Source organism: Schistocerca gregaria, unplaced genomic scaffold (assembly GCF_023897955.1).
Source record: "Schistocerca gregaria isolate iqSchGreg1 unplaced genomic scaffold, iqSchGreg1.2 ptg000285l, whole genome shotgun sequence".
Taxonomy (NCBI): Eukaryota; Metazoa; Arthropoda; class Insecta; order Orthoptera; family Acrididae; genus Schistocerca; species Schistocerca gregaria.
Window position 1 is genome coordinate 10,370,225 of NW_026061775.1, and position 20,132 is coordinate 10,390,356.

At 46.2% G+C, this 20,132-nt stretch overlaps 2 non-coding genes across 2 annotated transcripts; both read right to left on the reverse strand.

Moving 5' to 3' along the window:
- Positions 1-15,264: 15,264 nt before the first annotated feature.
- LOC126305204 (U6 spliceosomal RNA) lies at positions 15,265-15,372 on the reverse strand. The gene has a single exon (XR_007553344.1). It is a non-coding gene; the product is annotated as a U6 spliceosomal RNA (small nuclear RNA).
- Positions 15,373-18,428: 3,056 nt separating this feature from the next.
- On the reverse strand, positions 18,429-18,535 carry LOC126305208 (U6 spliceosomal RNA). Its single transcript, XR_007553347.1, has one exon. It is a non-coding gene; the product is annotated as a U6 spliceosomal RNA (small nuclear RNA).
- Between the last annotated feature and the right edge of the window lie 1,597 nt (positions 18,536-20,132).

Consider the following 20,132-nt stretch of genomic DNA (forward strand, 5'->3'; position numbering starts at 1 on the left):
AAAAACACAAGCGTGACAGCATTCGAACCTGTAATCTTCAGATCCGAAGTCCGACGCCTTATCCATTAGGCCACACGGTCACTGACGACCAACATTTACATGTATACGACTCATCTCGAAACGCTCACACCCCTGAGGATATGTGTTTTCGTTCTACACAGCCGCTGCCCCTTGCTCTTTCCCACCCATTCGTTACATTCAACCTCTGACGTGACCGACCAAATATAGACTGAGAAACAAGACCACACACTTTGTGCATTCGGAATCGAAGGCAGGGCGTCCCTCGCCGCATTTGCTACGATTGCCATTTGCTACTTCTGCAGAAGCGGCGGCGACGACGACGACGACGACGACGACGAATATCGCGAGAGGCTCTGAGATATGTGAGAAATACATCTATAAAATGTAATTCAGACTGCCTCGTCCCACCTTATGCTGTACCGCTTTGGCAAATGCTTTATCTGCGCCATTCGCCTTAATCGCATCTGAGAGTAATTCTTAAAAAAACGCCTGTCGCTAATTGTTCGTCATCACAGGTACTGTTTGCAATACGGCCACGACGGGCAACTGATTTCCAAAATTCATCTTTCTCCTGTGAGGATGGAACTTACGACCCCTGGTTTATTACACCAGTGCTCTACCACTGAGCTAAAGAGGCGCGGCCTAGCGGTACTCTTGGGTACTTCGTCCTAACGGTCGTCTGCATCATCAGACTTTAGCTGACAACACTTCATATTACCGGCTAATATTTGCAGCTATGGCGACAAATTACTTCTTGGCTACACATCTGACACGTAACCGATGTGCTCTCCAAACAACAACACTTGCATTTCAGAACATGTCTTTCACACATGTCTACAAAATCACCTTCACCTTCAAATACAGTTTCCTTGCGACTGACAGAGACGTAGGCAAAGTTTAAAGTTGCTATTTCCATTAAATCTCGTTAATCAGAAAAACGGTGATTTACACCGGCAGTGGAACAAAATTCCGTTCCGCCCAGCGTCTGGCTCGAACCCACAACCCTGGGTTTAAGAGTCTGACGCTCTACCGACTGAGCTAGCCGGCTACCTCGGTGAATACCTGCCGGGTAGCACGTCACACAGTACTCGTTTGGGTTGGGTGGTCCCATACAGAATCTCTCCATGATGCCTAATGTTTTCCTAACGTCACACTCGTCACGTACTTCACTTTTATGTCATAATCATTTCTGAGAGGTAAAGAAATTGCATGACAACATGCAGAGCTAGTGGCGTCAAAATTAACACACATACTTTATGTGACTCAAAAGCCGAACGAGTTACTTTCCGACGTTGTTTTAGATGTGCAAGTGATAGTCAAAACTCGCTGTGTCGGCACTCTGCCGACCATTTCGCTAGTTAACACCGGTCTTGTTGTGTGTGTTTCAAGCTGAAGAGCATCTCCAAGCAAAAAATGGTCAACAGCAACATTCAGACTGTTTCGTACTGCTCAATTGCTACATTAAGACGTTATGTTTCTTTTTCACAACTGGAAAAACACAAGCGTGACAGCATTCGAACCTGTAATCTTCAGATCCGAAGTCCGACGCCTTATCCATTAGGCCACACGGTCACTGACGACCAACATTTACATGTATACGACTCATCTCGATACGCTCACACCCCTGAGGATATGTGTTTTCGTTCTACACAGCCGCTGCCCCTTGCTCTTTCCCACCCATTCGTTACATTCAACCTCTGACGTGACCGACCAAATATAGACTGAGAAACAAGACCACACACTTTGTGCATTCGGAATCGAAGGCAGGGCGTCCCTCGCCGCATTTGCTACGATTGCCATTTGCTACTTCTGCAGAAGCGGCGGCGACGACGACGACGACGACGACGAATATCGCGAGAGGCTCTGAGATATGTGAGAAATACATCTATAAAATGTAATTCAGACTGCCTCGTCCCACCTTATGCTGTACCGCTTTGGCAAATGCTTTATCTGCGCCATTCGCCTTAATCGCATCTGAGAGTAATTCTTAAAAAAACGCCTGTCGCTAATTGTTCGTCATCACAGGTACTGTTTGCAATACGGCCACGACGGGCAACTGATTTCCAAAATTCATCTTTCTCCTGTGAGGATGGAACTTACGACCCCTGGTTTATTACACCAGTGCTCTACCACTGAGCTAAAGAGGCGCGGCCTAGCGGTATTCTTGGGTACTTCGTCCTAACGGTCGTCTGCATCATCAGACTTTAGCTGACAACACTTCATATTACCGGCTAATATTTGCAGCTATGGCGACAAATTACTGCTTGGCTACACATCTGACACGTAACCGATGTGCTCTCCAAACAACAACACTTGCATTTCAGAACATGTCTTTCACACATGTCTACAAAATCACCTTCACCTTCAAATACAGTTTCCTTGCGACTGACAGAGACGTAGGCAAAGTTTAAAGTTGCTATTTCCATTAAATCTCGTTAATCAGAAAAACGGTGATTTACACCGGCAGTGGAACGAAATTCCGTTCCGCCCAGCGTCTGGCTCGAACCCACAACCCTGGGTTTAAGAGTCTGACGCTCTACCGACTGAGCTAGCCGGCTACCTCGGTGAATTCCTGCCGGGTAGCACGTCACACAGTACTCGTTTGGGTTGGGTGGTCCCATACAGAATCTCTCCATGATGCCTAATGTTTTCCTAACGTCACACTCGTCACGTACTTCACTTTTATGTCATAATCATTTCTGAGAGGTAAAGAAATTGCATGACAACATGCAGAGCTAGTGGCGTCAAAATTAACACACATACTTTATGTGACTCAAAAGCCGAACGAGTTACTTTCCGACGTTGTTTTAGATGTGCAAGTGATAGTCAAAACTCGCTGTGTCGGCACTCTGCCGACCATTTCGCTAGTTAACACCGGTCTTGTTGTGTGTGTTTCAAGCTGAAGAGCATCTCCAAGCAAAAAATGGTCAACAGCAACATTCAGACGGTTTCGTACTGCTCAATTGCTACATTAAAACGTTATGTTTCTTTTTCACAACTGGAAAAACACAAGCGTGACAGCATTCGAACCTGTAATCTTCAGATCCGAAGTCCGACGCCTTATCCATTAGGCCACACGGTCACTCACGACCAACATTTACATGTATACGACTCATCTCGAAACGCTCACACCCCTGAGGATTGGTGTTTTCGTTCTACACAGCCGCTGCCCCTTGCTCTTTCCCACCCATTCGTTACATTCAACCTCTGACGTGACCGACCAAATATAGACTGAGAAACAAGACCACACACTTTGTGCATTCGGAATCGAAGGCAGGGCGTCCCTCGCCGCATTTGCTACGATTGCCATTTGCTACTTCTGCAGAAGCGGCGGCGACGACGACGACGACGACGACGAATATCGCGAGAGGCTCTGAGATATGTGAGAAATACATCTATAAAATGTAATTCAGACTGCCTCGTCCCACCTTATGCTGTACCGCTTTGGCAAATGCTTTATCTGCGCCATTCGCCTTAATCGCATCTGAGAGTAATTCTTAAAAAAACGCCTGTCGCTAATTGTTCGTCATCACAGGTACTGTTTGCAATACGGCCACGACGGGCAACTGATTTCCAAAATTCATCTTTCTCCTGTGAGGATGGAACTTACGACCCGTGGTTTATTACACCAGTGCTCTACCACTGAGCTAAAGAGGCGCGGCCTAGCGGTACTTTTGGGTACGTCGTCCTAACGGTCGTCTGCATCATCAGACTTTAGCTGACAACACTTCATATTACCGGCTAATATTTGCAGCTATGGCGACAAATTACTGCTTGGCTACACATCTGACACGTAACCGATGTGCTCTCCAAACAACAACACTTGCATTTCAGAACATGTCTTTCACACATGTCTACAAAATCACCTTCACCTTCAAATACAGTTTCCTTGCGACTGACAGAGACGTAGGCAAAGTTTAAAGTTGCTATTTCCATTAAATCTCGTTAATCAGAAAAACGGTGATTTACACCGGCAGTGGAACAAAATTCCGTTCCGCCCAGCGTCTGGCTCGAACCCACAACCCTGGGTTTAAGAGTCTGACGCTCTACCGACTGAGCTAGCCGGCTACCTCGGTGAATACCTGCCGGGTAGCACGTCACACAGTACTCGTTTGGGTTGGGTGGTCCCATACAGAATCTCTCCATGATGCCTAATGTTTTCCTAACGTCACACTCGTCACGTACTTCACTTTTATGTCATAATCATTTCTGAGAGGTAAAGAAATTGCATGACAACATGCAGAGCTAGTGGCGTCAAAATTAACACACATACTTTATGTGACTCAAAAGCCGAACGAGTTACTTTCCGACGTTGTTTTAGATGTGCAAGTGATAGTCAAAACTCGCTGTGTCGGCACTCTGCCGACCATTTCGCTAGTTAACACCGGTCTTGTTGTGTGTGTTTCAAGCTGAAGAGCATCTCCAAGCAAAAAATGGTCAACAGCAACATTCAGACTGTTTCGTACTGCTCAATTGCTACATTAAAACGTTATGTTTCTTTTTCACAACTGGAAAAACACAAGCGTGACAGCATTCGAACCTGTAATCTTCAGATCCGAAGTCCGACGCCTTATCCATTAGGCCACACGGTCACTGACGACCAACATTTACATGTATACGACTCATCTCGAAACGCTCACACCCCTGAGGATTGGTGTTTTCGTTCTACACAGCCGCTGCCCCTTGCTCTTTCCCACCCATTCGTTACATTCAACCTCTGACGTGACCGACCAAATATAGACTGAGAAACAAGACCACACACTTTGTGCATTCGGAATCGAAGGCAGGGCGTCCCTCGCCGCATTTGCTACGATTGCCATTTGCTACTTCTGCAGAAGCGGCGGCGACGACGACGACGACGACGACGAATATCGCGAGAGGCTCTGAGATATGTGAGAAATACATCTATAAAATGTAATTCAGACTGCCTCGTCCCACCTTATGCTGTACCGCTTTGGCAAATGCTTTATCTGCGCCATTCGCCTTAATCGCATCTGAGAGTAATTCTTAAAAAAACGCCTGTCGCTAATTGTTCGTCATCACAGGTACTGTTTGCAATACGGCCACGACGGGCAACTGATTTCCAAAATTCATCTTTCTCCTGTGAGGATGGAACTTACGACCCCTGGTTTATTACACCAGTGCTCTACCACTGAGCTAAAGAGGCGCGGCCTAGCGGTACTCTTGGGTACTTCGTCCTAACGGTCGTCTGCATCATCAGACTTTAGCTGACAACACTTCATATTACCGGCTAATATTTGCAGCTATGGCGACAAATTACTGCTTGGCTACACATCTGACACGTAACCGATGTGCTCTCCAAACAACAACACTTGCATTTCAGAACATGTCTTTCACACATGTCTACAAAATCACCTTCTCCTTCAAATACAGTTTCCTTGCGACTGACAGAGACGTAGGCAAAGTTTCAAGTTGCTATTTCCATTAAATCTCGTTAATCAGAAAAACGGTGATTTACACCGGCAGTGGAACAAAATTCCGTTCCGCCCAGCGTCTGGCTCGAACCCACAACCCTGGGTTTAAGAGTCTGACGCTCTACCGACTGAGCTAGCCGGCTACCTCGGTGAATACCTGCCGGGTAGCACGTCACACAGTACTCGTTTGGGTTGGGTGGTCCCATACAGAATCTCTCCATGATGCCTAATGTTTTCCTAACGTCACACTCGTCACGTACTTCACTTTTATGTCATAATCATTTCTGAGAGGTAAAGAAATTGCATGACAACATGCAGAGCTAGTGGCGTCAAAATTAACACACATACTTTATGTGACTCAAAAGCCGAACGAGTTACTTTCCGACGTTGTTTTAGATGTGCAAGTGATAGTCAAAACTCGCTGTGTCGGCACTCTGCCGACCATTTCGCTAGTTAACACCGGTCTTGTTGTGTGTGTTTCAAGCTCAAGAGCATCTCCAAGCAAAAAATGGTCAACAGCAGCATTCAGACTGTTTCGTACTGCTCAATTGCTACATTACAACGTTATGTTTCTTTTTCAGAACTGGAAAAACACAAGCGTGACAGCATTCGAACCTGTAATCTTCACATCCGAAGTCCGACGTCTTATCCATTAGGCCACACGGTCACTGACGACCAATATTTACATGTATACGACTCATCTCGTAACGCTCACACCCCTGAGGATTTGTGTTTTCGAGTACACAGCCGCTGCCCCTTGCTCTATCCCACCCATTCGTTACATTCAACCTCTGACGTGACCGACCAAATATAGACTGAGAAACAAGACCACACACTTTGTGCATTCGGAATCGAAGGCAGGGCGTCCCTCGCCGCATTTGCTACGATTGCCATTTGCTACTTCTGCAGAAGCGGCGGCGGCGACGACGACGACGACGACGACGACGACGAATATTGCGAAAGGCTCTGAGATATGTGAGAAATACATCTATAAAATGTAATTCAGACTGCCTCGTCCCACCTTATGCTGTACCGCTTTGGCAAATGCTTTATCTGCGCCATTCGCCTTAATCGCATCTGAGAGTAATTCTTAAAAAAACGCCTGTCGCTAATTGTTCGTCATCACAGGTACTGTTTGCAATACGGCCACGACGCGCAACTGATTTCCAAAATTCATCTTTCTCCTGTGAGGATGGAACTTACGACCCCTGGTTTATTACACCAGTGCTCTACCACTGAGCTAAAGAGGCGCGGCCTAGCGGTACTCTTGGGTACTTCGTCCTAACGGTCGTCTGCATCATCAGACTTTAGCTGACAACACTTCATATTACCGGCTAATATTTGCAGCTATGGCGACAAATTACTTCTTGGCTACACATCTGACACGTAACCGATGTGCTCTCCAAACAACAACACTTGCATTTCAGAACATGTCTTTCACACATGTCTACAAAATCACCTTCACCTTCAAATACAGTTTCCTTGCGACTGACAGAGACGTAGGCAAAGTTTAAAGTTGCTATTTCCATTAAATCTCGTTAATCAGAAAAACGGTGATTTACACCGGCAGTGGAACAAAATTCCGTTCCGCCCAGCGTCTGGCTCGAACCCACAACCCTGGGTTTAAGAGTCTGACGCTCTACCGACTGAGCTAGCCGGCTACCTCGGTGAATTCCTGCCGGGTAGCACGTCACACAGTACTCGTTTGGGTTGGGTGGTCCCATACAGAATCTCTCCATGATGCCTAATGTTTTCCTAACGTCACACTCGTCACGTACTTCACTTTTATGTCATAATCATTTCTGAGAGGTAAAGAAATTGCATGACAACATGCAGAGCTAGTGGCGTCAAAATTAACACACATACTTTATGTGACTCAAAAGCCGAACGAGTTACTTTCCGACGTTGTTTTAGATGTGCAAGTGATAGTCAAAACTCGCTGTGTCGGCACTCTGCCGACCATTTCGCTAGTTAACACCGGTCTTGTTGTGTGTGTTTCAAGCTGAAGAGCATCTCCAAGCAAAAAATGGTCAACAGCAACATTCAGACTGTTTCGTACTGCTCAATTGCTACATTAAAACGTTATGTTTCTTTTTCACAACTGGAAAAACACAAGCGTGACAGCATTCGAACCTGTAATCTTCAGATCCGAAGTCCGACGCCTTATCCATTAGGCCACACGGTCACTGACGACCAACATTTACATGTATACGACTCATCTCGAAACGCTCACACCCCTGAGGATTGGTGTTTTCGTTCTACACAGCCGCTGCCCCTTGCTCTTTCCCACCCATTCGTTACATTCAACCTCTGACGTGACCGACCAAATATAGACTGAGAAACAAGACCACACACTTTGTGCATTCGGAATCGAAGGCAGGGCGTCCCTCGCCGCATTTGCTACGATTGCCATTTGCTACTTCTGCAGAAGCGGCGGCGACGACGACGACGACGACGACGAATATCGCGAGAGGCTCTGAGATATGTGAGAAATACATCTATAAAATGTAATTCAGACTGCCTCGTCCCACCTTATGCTGTACCGCTTTGGCAAATGCTTTATCTGCGCCATTCGCCTTAATCGCATCTGAGAGTAATTCTTAAAAAAACGCCTGTCGCTAATTGTTCGTCATCACAGGTACTGTTTGCAATACGGCCACGACGGGCAACTGATTTCCAAAATTCATCTTTCTCCTGTGAGGATGGAACTTACGACCCCTGGTTTATTAGACCAGTGCTCTACCACTGAGCTAAAGAGGCGCGGCCTAGCGGTACTCTTGGGTACTTCGTCCTAACGGTCGTCTGCATCATCAGACTTTAGCTGACAACACTTCATATTACCGGCTAATATTTGCAGCTATGGCGACAAATTACTGCTTGGCTACACATCTGACACGTAACCGATGTGCTCTCCAAACAACAACACTTGCATTTCAGAACATGTCTTTCACACATGTCTACAAAATCACCTTCACCTTCAAATACAGTTTCCTTGCGACTGACAGAGACGTAGGCAAAGTTTAAAGTTGCTATTTCCATTAAATCTCGTTAATCAGAAAAACGGTGATTTACACCGGCAGTGGAACAAAATTCCGTTCCGCCCAGCGTCTGGCTCGAACCCACAACCCTGGGTTTAAGAGTCTGACGCTCTACCGACTGAGCTAGCCGGCTACCTCGGTGAATACCTGCCGGGTAGCACGTCACACAGTACTCGTTTGGGTTGGGTGGTCCCATACAGAATCTCTCCATGATGCCTAATGTTTTCCTAACGTCACACTCGTCACGTACTTCACTTTTATGTCATAATCATTTCTGAGAGGTAAAGAAATTGCATGACAACATGCAGAGCTAGTGGCGTCAAAATTAACACACATACTTTATGTGACTCAAAAGCCGAACGAGTTACTTTCCGACGTTGTTTTAGATGTGCAAGTGATAGTCAAAACTCGCTGTGTCGGCACTCTGCCGACCATTTCGCTAGTTAACACCGGTCTTGCTGTGTGTGTTTCAAGCTGAAGAGCATCTCCAAGCAAAAAATGGTCAACAGCAACATTCAGACTGTTTCGTACTGCTCAATTGCTACATTAAAACGTTATGTTTCTTTTTCACAACTGGAAAAACACAAGCGTGACAGCATTCGAACCTGTAATCTTCAGATCCGAAGTCCGACGCCTTATCCATTAGGCCACACGGTCACTGACGACCAACATTTACATGTATACGACTCATCTCGAAACGCTCACACCCCTGAGGATATGTGTTTTCGTTCTACACAGCCGCTGCCCCTTGCTCTTTCCCACCCATTCGTTACATTCAACCTCTGACGTGACCGACCAAATATAGACTGAGAAACAAGACCACACACTTTGTGCATTCGGAATCGAAGGCAGGGCGTCCCTCGCCGCATTTGCTACGATTGCCATTTGCTACTTCTGCAGAAGCGGCGGCGACGACGACGACGACGACGACGACGAATATCGCGAGAGGCTCTGAGATATGTGAGAAATACATCTATAAAATGTAATTCAGACTGCCTCGTCCCACCTTATGCTGTACCGCTTTGGCAAATGCTTTATCTGCGCCATTCGCCTTAATCGCATCTGAGAGTAATTCTTAAAAAAACGCCTGTCGCTAATTGTTCGTCATCACAGGTACTGTTTGCAATACGGCCACGACGGGCAACTGATTTCCAAAATTCATCTTTCTCCTGTGAGGATGGAACTTACGACCCCTGGTTTATTACACCAGTGCTCTACCACTGAGCTAAAGAGGCGCGGCCTAGCGGTACTCTTGGGTACTTCGTCCTAACGGTCGTCTGCATCATCAGACTTTAGCTGACAACACTTCATATTACCGGCTAATATTTGCAGCTATGGCGACAAATTACTGCTTGGCTACACATCTGACACGTAACCGATGTGCTCTCCAAACAACAACACTTGCATTTCAGAACATGTCTTTCACACATGTCTACAAAATCACCTTCACCTTCAAATACAGTTTCCTTGCGACTGACAGAGACGTAGGCAAAGTTTAAAGTTGCTATTTCCATTAAATCTCGTTAATCAGAAAAACGGTGATTTACACCGGCAGTGGAACAAAATTCCGTTCCGCCCAGCGTCTGGCTCGAACCCACAACCCTGGGTTTAAGAGTCTGACGCTCTACCGACTGAGCTAGCCGGCTACCTCGGTGAATTCCTGCCGGGTAGCACGTCACACAGTACTCGTTTGGGTTGGGTGGTCCCATACAGAATCTCTCCATGATGCCTAATGTTTTCCTAACGTCACACTCGTCACGTACTTCACTTTTATGTCATAATCATTTCTGAGAGGTAAAGAAATTGCATGACAACATGCAGAGCTAGTGGCGTCAAAATTAACACACATACTTTATGTGACTCAAAAGCCGAACGAGTTACTTTCCGACGTTGTTTTAGATGTGCAAGTGATAGTCAAAACTCGCTGTGTCGGCACTCTGCCGACAATTTCGCTAGTTAACACCGGTCTTGTTGTGTGTGTTTCAAGGTCAAGAGCATCTCCAAGCAAAAAATTGTCAACAGCAACATTCAGACTGTTTCGTACTGCTCAATTGCTACATTAAAACGTTATGTTTCTTTTTCAGAACTGGAAAAACACAAGCGTGACAGCATTCGAACCTGTAATCTTCAGATCCGAAGTCCGACGCCTTATCCATTAGGCCACACGGTCACTGACGACCAACATTTACATGTATACGACTCATCTCGAAACGCTCACACCCCTGAGGATTTGTGTTTTCGTTCTACACAGCCGCTGCCCTTGCTCTTTCCCACCCATTCGTTACATTCAACCTCTGACGTGACCGACCAAATATAGACTGAGAAACAAGACCACACACTTTGTGCATTCGGAATCGAAGGCAGGGCGTCCCTCGCCGCATTTGCTACGATTGCCATTTGCTACTTCTGCAGAAGCGGCGGCGGCGACGACGACGACGACGACGACGTCGACGACGACTACGACGACGACGACGAATATCGCGAGAGGCTCTGAGATATGTGAGAAATACATCTATAAAATGTAATTCAGACTGCCTCGTCCCACCTTATGCTGTACCGCTTTGGCAAATGCTTTATCTGCGCCATTCGCCTTAATCGCATCTGAGAGTAATTCTTAAAAAAACGCCTGTCGCTAATTGTTCGTCATCACAGGTACTGTTTGCAATACGGCCACGACGCGCAACTGATTTCCAAAATTCATGTTTCTCCCGTAAGGATGGAACTTACGATCCCTGGTTTATTACACCAGTGCTCTACCACTGAGCTAAAGAGGCGCGGCCTAGCGGTACTCTTGGGTACTTCGTCCTTACGGTCGTCTGCATCATCAGACTTTAGCTGACAACACTTCATATTACCGGCTAATATTTGCAGCTATGGCGACAAATTACTGCTTGGCTACACATCTGACACGTAACCGATGTGCTCTCCAAACAACAACACTTGCATTTCAGAACATGTCTTTCACACATGTCTACAAAATCACCTTCACCTTCAAATACAGTTTCCTTGCGACTGACAGAGACGTAGGCAAAGTTTAATGTTGCTATTTCCATTAAATCTCGTTAATCAGAAAAACGGTGATTTACACCTGCTGCGGAACAAAATTCCGTTCCGCCCAGCGTCTGGCTCGAAACCACGACCCTGGGCTTAAGAGTCTGACGCTCTACCGACTGAGCTAGCCGGCTCCCTCGGTGAATACCTGCCGGGTAGCACGTCACACAGTACTCGTTTGGGTTGGGTGGTCCCATACAGAATCTCTCCATGATGCCTAATGTTTTCCTAACGTCACACTCGTCACGTACTTCACTTTTATGTCATAATCATTTCTGAGAGGTAAAGAAATTGCATGACAACATGCAGAGCTAGTGGCGTCAAAATTAACACACATACTTTATGTGACTCAAAAGCCGAACGAGTTACTTTCCGACGTTGTTTTAGATGTGCAAGTGATAGTCAAAACTCGCTGTGTCGGCACTCTGCCGACAATTTCGCTAGTTAACACCGGTCTTGTTGTGTGTGTTTCAAGGTCAAGAGCATCTCCAAGCAAAAAATTGTCAACAGCAACATTCAGACTGTTTCGTACTGCTCAATTGCTACATTAAAACGTTATGTTTCTTTTTCAGAACTGGAAAAACACAAGCGTGACAGCATTCGAACCTGTAATCTTCAGATCCGAAGTCCGACGCCTTATCCATTAGGCCACACGGTCACTGACGACCAACATTTACATGTATACGACTCATCTCAAAACGCTCACACCCCTGAGGATTTGTGTTTTCGTTCTACACAGCCGCTGCCCTTGCTCTTTCCCACCCATTCGTTACATTCAACCTCTGACGTGACCGACCAAATATAGACTGAGAAACAAGACCACACACTTTGTGCATTCGGAATCGAAGGCAGGGCGTCCCTCGCCGCATTTGCTACGATTGCCATTTGCTACTTCTGCAGAAGCGGCGGCGGCGACGACGACGACGACGACGACGTCGACGACGACTACGACGACGACGACGAATATCGCGAGAGGCTCTGAGATATGTGAGAAATACATCTATAAAATGTAATTCAGACTGCCTCGTCCCACCTTATGCTGTACCGCTTTGGCAAATGCTTTATCTGCGCCATTCGCCTTAATCGCATCTGAGAGTAATTCTTAAAAAAACGCCTGTCGCTAATTGTTCGTCATCACAGGTACTGTTTGCAATACGGCCACGACGCGCAACTGATTTCCAAAATTCATCTTTTTCCTGTGAGGATGGAACTTACGACCCCTGGTTTATTACACCAGTGCTCTACCACTGAGCTAAAGAGGCGCGGCCTAGCGGTACTCTTGGGTACTTTGTCCTTACGGTCGTCTGCATCATCAGACTTTAGCTGACAACACTTCATATTACCGGCTAATATTTGCAGCTATGGCGACAAATTACTGCTTGGCTACACATCTGACACGTAACCGATGTGCTCTCCAAACAACAACACTTGCATTTCAGAACATGTCTTTCACACATGTCTACAAAATCACCTTCACCTTCAAATACAGTTTCCTTGCGACTGACAGAGACGTAGGCAAAGTTTAAAGTTGCTATTTCCATTAAATCTCGTTAATCAGAAAAACGGTGATTTACACCTGCAGCGGAACAAAATTCCGTTCCGCCCAGCGTCTGGCTCGAAACCACGACCCTGGGCTTAAGAGTCTGACGCTCTACCGACTGAGCTAGCCGGCTCCCTCGGTGAATACCTGCCGGGTAGCACGTCACACAGTACTCGTTTGGGTTGGGTGGTCCCATACAGAATCTCTCCATGATGCCTAATGTTTTCCTAACGTCACACTCGTCACGTACTTCACTTTTATGTCATAATCATTTCTGAGAGGTAAAGAAATTGCATGACAACATGCAGAGCTAGTGGCGTCAAAATTAACACACATACTTTATGTGACTCAAAAGCCGAACGAGTTACTTTCCGACGTTGTTTTAGATGTGCAAGTGATAGTCAAAACTCGCTGTGTCGGCACTCTGCCGACAATTTCGCTAGTTAACACCGGTCTTGTTGTGTGTGTTTCAAGCTCAAGAGCATCTCCAAGCAAAAAATGGTCAACAGCAACATTCAGACTGTTTCGTACTGCTCAATTGCTACATTAAAACGTTGTGTTTCTTTTTCAGAACTGGAAAAACACAAGCGTAACAGCATTCGAACCTGTAATCTTCAGATCCGAAGTCCGACGCCTTATCCATTAGGCCACACGGTCACTGACGACCAACATTTACATGTATACGACTCATCTCGAAACGCTCACACCCCTGAGGATTTGTGTTTTCGTTCTACACAGCCGCTGCCCTTGCTCTTTCCCACCCATTCGTTACATTCAACCTCTGACGTGACCGACCAAATATAGACTGAGAAACAAGACCACACACTTTGTGCATTCGGAATCGAAGGCAGGGCGTCCCTCGCCGCATTTGCTACGATTGCCATTTGCTACTTCTGCAGAAGCGGCGGCGGCGACGACGACGACGACGACGACGACGACGACGACGACGACGACGACGACGACGAATATCGCGAGAGGCTCTGAGATATGTGAGAAATACATCTATAAAATGTAATTCAGACTGCCTCGTCCCACCTTATGCTGTACCGCTTTGGCAAATGCTTTATCTGCGCCATTCGCCTTAATCGCATCTGAGGGTAATTCTTAAAAAAACGCCTGTCGCTAATTGTTCGTCATCACAGGTACTGTTTGCAATACGGCCACGACGCGCAACTGATTTCCAAAATTCATCTCTCTCCTGTGAGGATGGAACTTACGACCCCTGGTTTATTACACCAGTGCTCTACCACTGAGCTAAAGAGGCGCGGCCTAGCGGTACTCTTGGGTACTTCGTCCTTACGGTCGTCTGCATCATCAGACTTTAGCTGACAACACTTCATATTACCGGCTAATATTTGCAGCTATGGCGACAAATTACTGATTGGCTACACATCTGACACGTAACCGATGTGCTCTCCAAACAACAACACTTGCATTTCAGAACATGTCTTTCACACATGTCTACAAAATCACCTTCACCTTCAAATACAGTTTCCTTGCGACTGACAGAGACGTAGGCAAAGTTTAAAGTTGCTATTTCCATTAAATCTCGTTAATCAGAAAAACGGTGATTTACACCTGCAGCGGAACAAAATTCCGTTCCGCCCAGCGTCTGGCTCGAAACCACGACCCTGGGTTTAAGAGTCTGACGCTCTACCGACTGAGCTAGCCGGCTCCCTCGGTGAATACCTGCCGGGTAGCACGTCACACAGTACTCGTTTGGGTTGGGTGGTCCCATACAGAATCTCTCCATGATGCCTAATGTTTTCCTAACGTCACACTCGTCACGTACCTCACTTTTATGTCATAATCATTTCTGAGAGGTAAAGAAATTGCATGACAACATGCAGAGCTAGTGGCGTCAAAATTAACACACATACTTTATGTGACTCAAAAGCCGAACGAGTTACTTTCCGACGTTGTTTTAGATGTGTAAGTGATAGTCAAAACTCGCTGTGTCGGCACTCTGCCGACAATTTCGCTAGTTAACACCGGTCTTGTTGTGTGTGTTTCAAGCTCAAGAGCATCTCCAAGCAAAAAATGGTCAACAGCAACATTCAGACTGTTTCGTACTGCTCAATTGCTACATTAAAACGTTATGTTTCTTTTTCAGAACTGGAAAAACACAAGCGTGACAGCATTCGAACCTGTAATCTTCAGATCCGAAGTCCGACGCCTTATCCATTTTTTTTTTTTTTTTTTTTTTTATTGTCATCCTTGCGCAGGGGCCATGCTAATCTTCTCTGTATCGTTCCAACTTTAGTATATGTACCGCCGAAGCGAGTACTCCATTAGGCCACACGGTCACTGACGACCAACATTTACATGTATACGACTCATCTCGAAACGCTCACACCCCTGAGGATTTGTGTTTTCGTTCTGCACAGCCGCTGCCCCTTGCTCTTTCCCACCCATTCGTTACATTCAACCTCTGACGTGACCGACCAAATATAGACTGAGAAACAAGACCACACACTTTGTGCATTCGGAATCGAAGGCAGGGCGTCCCTCGCCGCATTTGCTACGATTGCCATTTGCTACTTCTGCAGAAGCGGCGGCGGCGACGACGACGACGACGACGACGACGACGACGACGACGACGAATATCGCGAGAGGCTCTGAGATATGTGAGAAATACATCTATAAAATGTAATTCAGACTGCCTCGTCCCACCTTATGCTGTACCGCTTTGGCAAATGCTTTATCTGCGCCATTCGCCTTAATCGCATCTGAGAGTAATTCTTAAAAAAACGCCTGTCGCTAATTGTTCGTCATCCCAGGTACTGTTTGCAATACGGCCACGACGCGCAACTGATTTCCAAAATTCATCTTTCTCCCGTAAGGATGGAACTTACGACCCCTGGTTTATTACACCAGTGCTCTACCACTGAGCTAAAGAGGCGCGGCCTAGCGGTACTCTTGGGTACTTCGTCCTTACGGTCGTCTGCATCATCAGACTTTAGCTGACAACACTTCATATTACCGGCTAATATTTGCAGCTATGGCGACAAATTACTGATTGGCTACACATCTAACACGTAACCGATGTGCTCTCCAAACAACAACACTTGCATTTCAGAACATGTCTTTCACACATGTCTACAAAATCACCTTCACCTTCAAATACAGTTTCCTTGCGACTGACAGAGACGTAGGCAAAGTTTAAAGTTGCTATTTCCATTAAATCTCGTTAATCAGAAAAACGGTGATTTACACCTGCAGCGGAACAAAATTCCGTTCCGCCCAGCGTCTGGCTCGAAACCACGACCCTGGGTTTAAGAGTCTGACGCTCTACCGACTGAGCTAGCCGGCTCCCTCGGTGAATACCTGCCGGGTAGCACGTCACACAGTACTCGTTTGGGTTGGGTGGTCCCATACAGAATCTCTCCATGATGCCTAATGTTTTCCTAACGTCACACTCGTCACGTACTTCACTTTTATGTCATAATCATTTCTGAGAGGTAAAGAAATTGCATGACAACATGCAGAGCTAGTGGCGTCAAAATTAACACACATACTTTATGTGACTCAAAAGCCGAACGAGTTACTTTCCGACGTTGTTTTAGATGTGCAAGTGATAGTCAAAACTCGCTGTGTCGGCACTCTGCCGACAATTTCGCTAGTTAACACCGGTCTTGTTGTGTGTGTTTCAAGCTCAAGAGCATCTCCAAGCAAAAAATGGTCAACAGCAACATTCAGACTGTTTCGTACTGCTCAATTGCTACATTAAAACGTTGTGTTTCTTTTTCAGAACTGGAAAAACACAAGCGTGACAGCATTCGAACCTGTAATCTTCAGATACGAAGTCCGACGCCTTATCCATTAGGCCACACGGTCACTGACGACCAACATTTACATGTATACGACTCATCTCGAAACGCTCACACCCCTGAGGATTTGTGTTTTCGTTCTACACAGCCGCTGCCCTTGCTCTTTCCCACCCATTCGTTACATTCAACCTCTGACGGACCGACCAAATATAGACTGAGAAACAAGACCACACACTTTGTGCATTCGGAATCGAAGGCAGGGCGTCCCTCGCCGCATTTGCTACGATTGCCATTTGCTACTTCTGCAGAAGCGGCGGCGGCGACGACGACGACGACGACGACGACGACGACGACGACGAATATCGCGAGAGGCTCTGAGATATGTGAGAAATACATCTATAAAATGTAATTCAGACTGCCTCGTCCCACCTTATGCTGTACCGCTTTGGCAAATGCTTTATCTGCGCCATTCGCCTTAATCGCATCTGAGAGTAATTCTTAAAAAAACGCCTGTCGCTAATTGTTCGTCATCACAGGTACTGTTTGCAATACGGCCACGACGCGCAACTGATTTCCAAAATTCATCTTTCTCCTGTGAGGATGGAACTTACGACCCCTGGTTTATTACACCAGTGCTCTACCACTGAGCTAAAGAGGCGCGGCCTAGCGGTACTCTTGGGTACTTCGTCCTTACGGTCGTCTGCATCATCAGACTTTAGCTGACAACACTTCATATTACCGGCTAATATTTGCAGCTATGGCGACAAATTACTGCTTGGCTACACATCTGACACGTAACCGATGTGCTCTCCAAACAACAACACTTGCATTTCAGAACATGTCTTTCACACATGTCTACAAAATCACCTTCACCTTCAAATACAGTTTCCTTGCGACTGACAGAGACGTAGGCAAAGTTTAAAGTTGCTATTTCCATTAAATCTCGTTAATCAGAAAAACGGTGATTTACACCTGCAGCGGAACAAAATTCCGTTCCGCCCAGCGTCTGGCTCGAACCCACGACCCTGGGTTTATGAGTCTGACGCTCTACTGACTGAGCTAGCCGGCTACCTCGGTGAATACTTGCCGGGTAGCACGTCACACAGTACTCGTTTGGGTTGGGTGGTCCCATACAGAATCTCTCCATGATGCCTAATGTTTTCCTAACGTCACACTCGTCACGTACTTCACTTTTATGTCATAATCATTTCTGAGAGGTAAAGAAATTGCATGACAACATGCAGAGCTAGTGGCGTCAAAATTAACACACATACTTTATGTGACTCAAAAGCCGAACGAGTTACTTTCCGACGTTGTTTTAGATGTGCAAGTGATAGTCAAAACTCGCTGTGTCGGCACTCTGCCGACAATTTCGCTAGTTAACACCGGTCTTGTTGTGTGTGTTTCAAGGTCAAGAGCATCTCCAAGCAAAAAATGGTCAACAGCAACATTCAGACTGTTTCGTACTGCTCAATTGCTACATTAAAACGTTATGTTTCTTTTTCAGAACTGGAAAAACACAAGCGTGACAGCATTCGAACCTGTAATCTTCAGATCCGAAGTCCGACACCTTATCCATTTTTTTTTTTTTTTTTTTCTTATTGTCATCCTTGCGCAGTGGCCATGCTAATCTTCTCTGTATCGTTCCAACTTTAGTATATGTACCGCCGAAGCGAGTACTCCATTAGGCCACACGGTCACTGACGACCAACATTTACATGTATACGACTCATCTCGAAACGCTCACACCCCTGAGGATTTGTGTTTTCGTTCTGCACAGCCGCTGCCCCTTGCTCGTTCCCACCCATTCGTTACATTCAACCTCTGACGTGACCGACCAAATATAGACTGAGAAACAAGACCACACACTTTGTGCATTCGGAATCGAAGGCAGGGCGTCCCTCGCCGCATTTGCTACGATTGCCATTTGCTACTTCTGCAGAAGCGGCGGCGGCGACGACGACGACGACGACGACGACGAATATCGCGAGAGGCTCTGAGATATGTGAGAAATACATCTATAAAATGTAATTCAGACTGCCTCGTCCCACCTTATGCTGTACCGCTTTGGCAAATGCTTTATCTGCGCCATTCGCCTTAATCGCATCTGAGAGTAATTCTTAAAAAAACGCCTGTCGCTAATTGTTCGTCATCACAGGTACTGTTTGCAATACGGCCACGACGCGCAACTGATTTCCAAAATTCATCTTTCTCCCGTAAGGATGGAACTTACGACCCCTGGTTTATTACACCAGTGCTCTACCACTGAGCTAAAGAGGCGCGGCCTAGCGGTACTCTTGGGTACTTCGTCTTTACGGTCGTCTGCATCATCAGACTTTAGCTGACAACACTTCATATTACCGGCTAATATTTGCAGCTATGGCGACAAATTACTGCTTGGCTACACATCTGACACGTAACCGATGTGCTCTCCAAACAACAACACTTGCATTTCAGAACATGTCTTTCACACATGTCTACAAAATCACCTTCACCTTCAAATACAGTTTCCTTGCGACTGACAGAGACGTAGGCAAAGTTTAAAGTTGCTATTTCCATTAAATCTCGTTAATCAGAAAAACGGTGATTTACACCTGCAGCGGAACAAAATTCCGTTCCGCCCAGCGTCTGGCTCGAAACCACGACCCTGGGTTTAAGAGTCTGACGCTCTACCGACTGAGCTAGCCGGCTCCCTCGGTGAATACCTGCCGGGTAGCACGTCACACAGTACTCGTTTGGGTTGGGTGGTCCCATACAGAATCTCTCCATGATGCCTAATGTTTTCCTAACGTCACACTCGTCACGTACTTCACTTTTATGTCATAATCATTTCTGAGAGGTAAAGAAATTGCATGACAACATGCAGAGCTAGTGGCGTCAAAATTAACACACATACTTTATGTGACTCAAAAGCCGAACGAGTTACTTTCCGACGTTGTTTTAGATGTGCAAGTGATAGTCAAAACTCGCTGTGTCGGCACTCTGCCGACAATTTCGCTAGTTAACACCGGTCTTGTTGTGTGTGTTTCAAGCTCAAGAGCATCTCCAAGCAAAAAATGGTCAACAGCAACATTCAGACTGTTTCGTACTGCTCAATTGCTACATTAAAACGTTGTGTTTCTTTTTCAGAACTGGAAAAACACAAGCGTGACAGCATTCGAACCTGTAATCTTCAGATCCGAAGTCCGACGCCTTATCCATTAGGCCACACGGTCACTGACGACCAACATTTACATGTATACGACTCATCTCGAAACGCTCACACCCCTGAGGATTT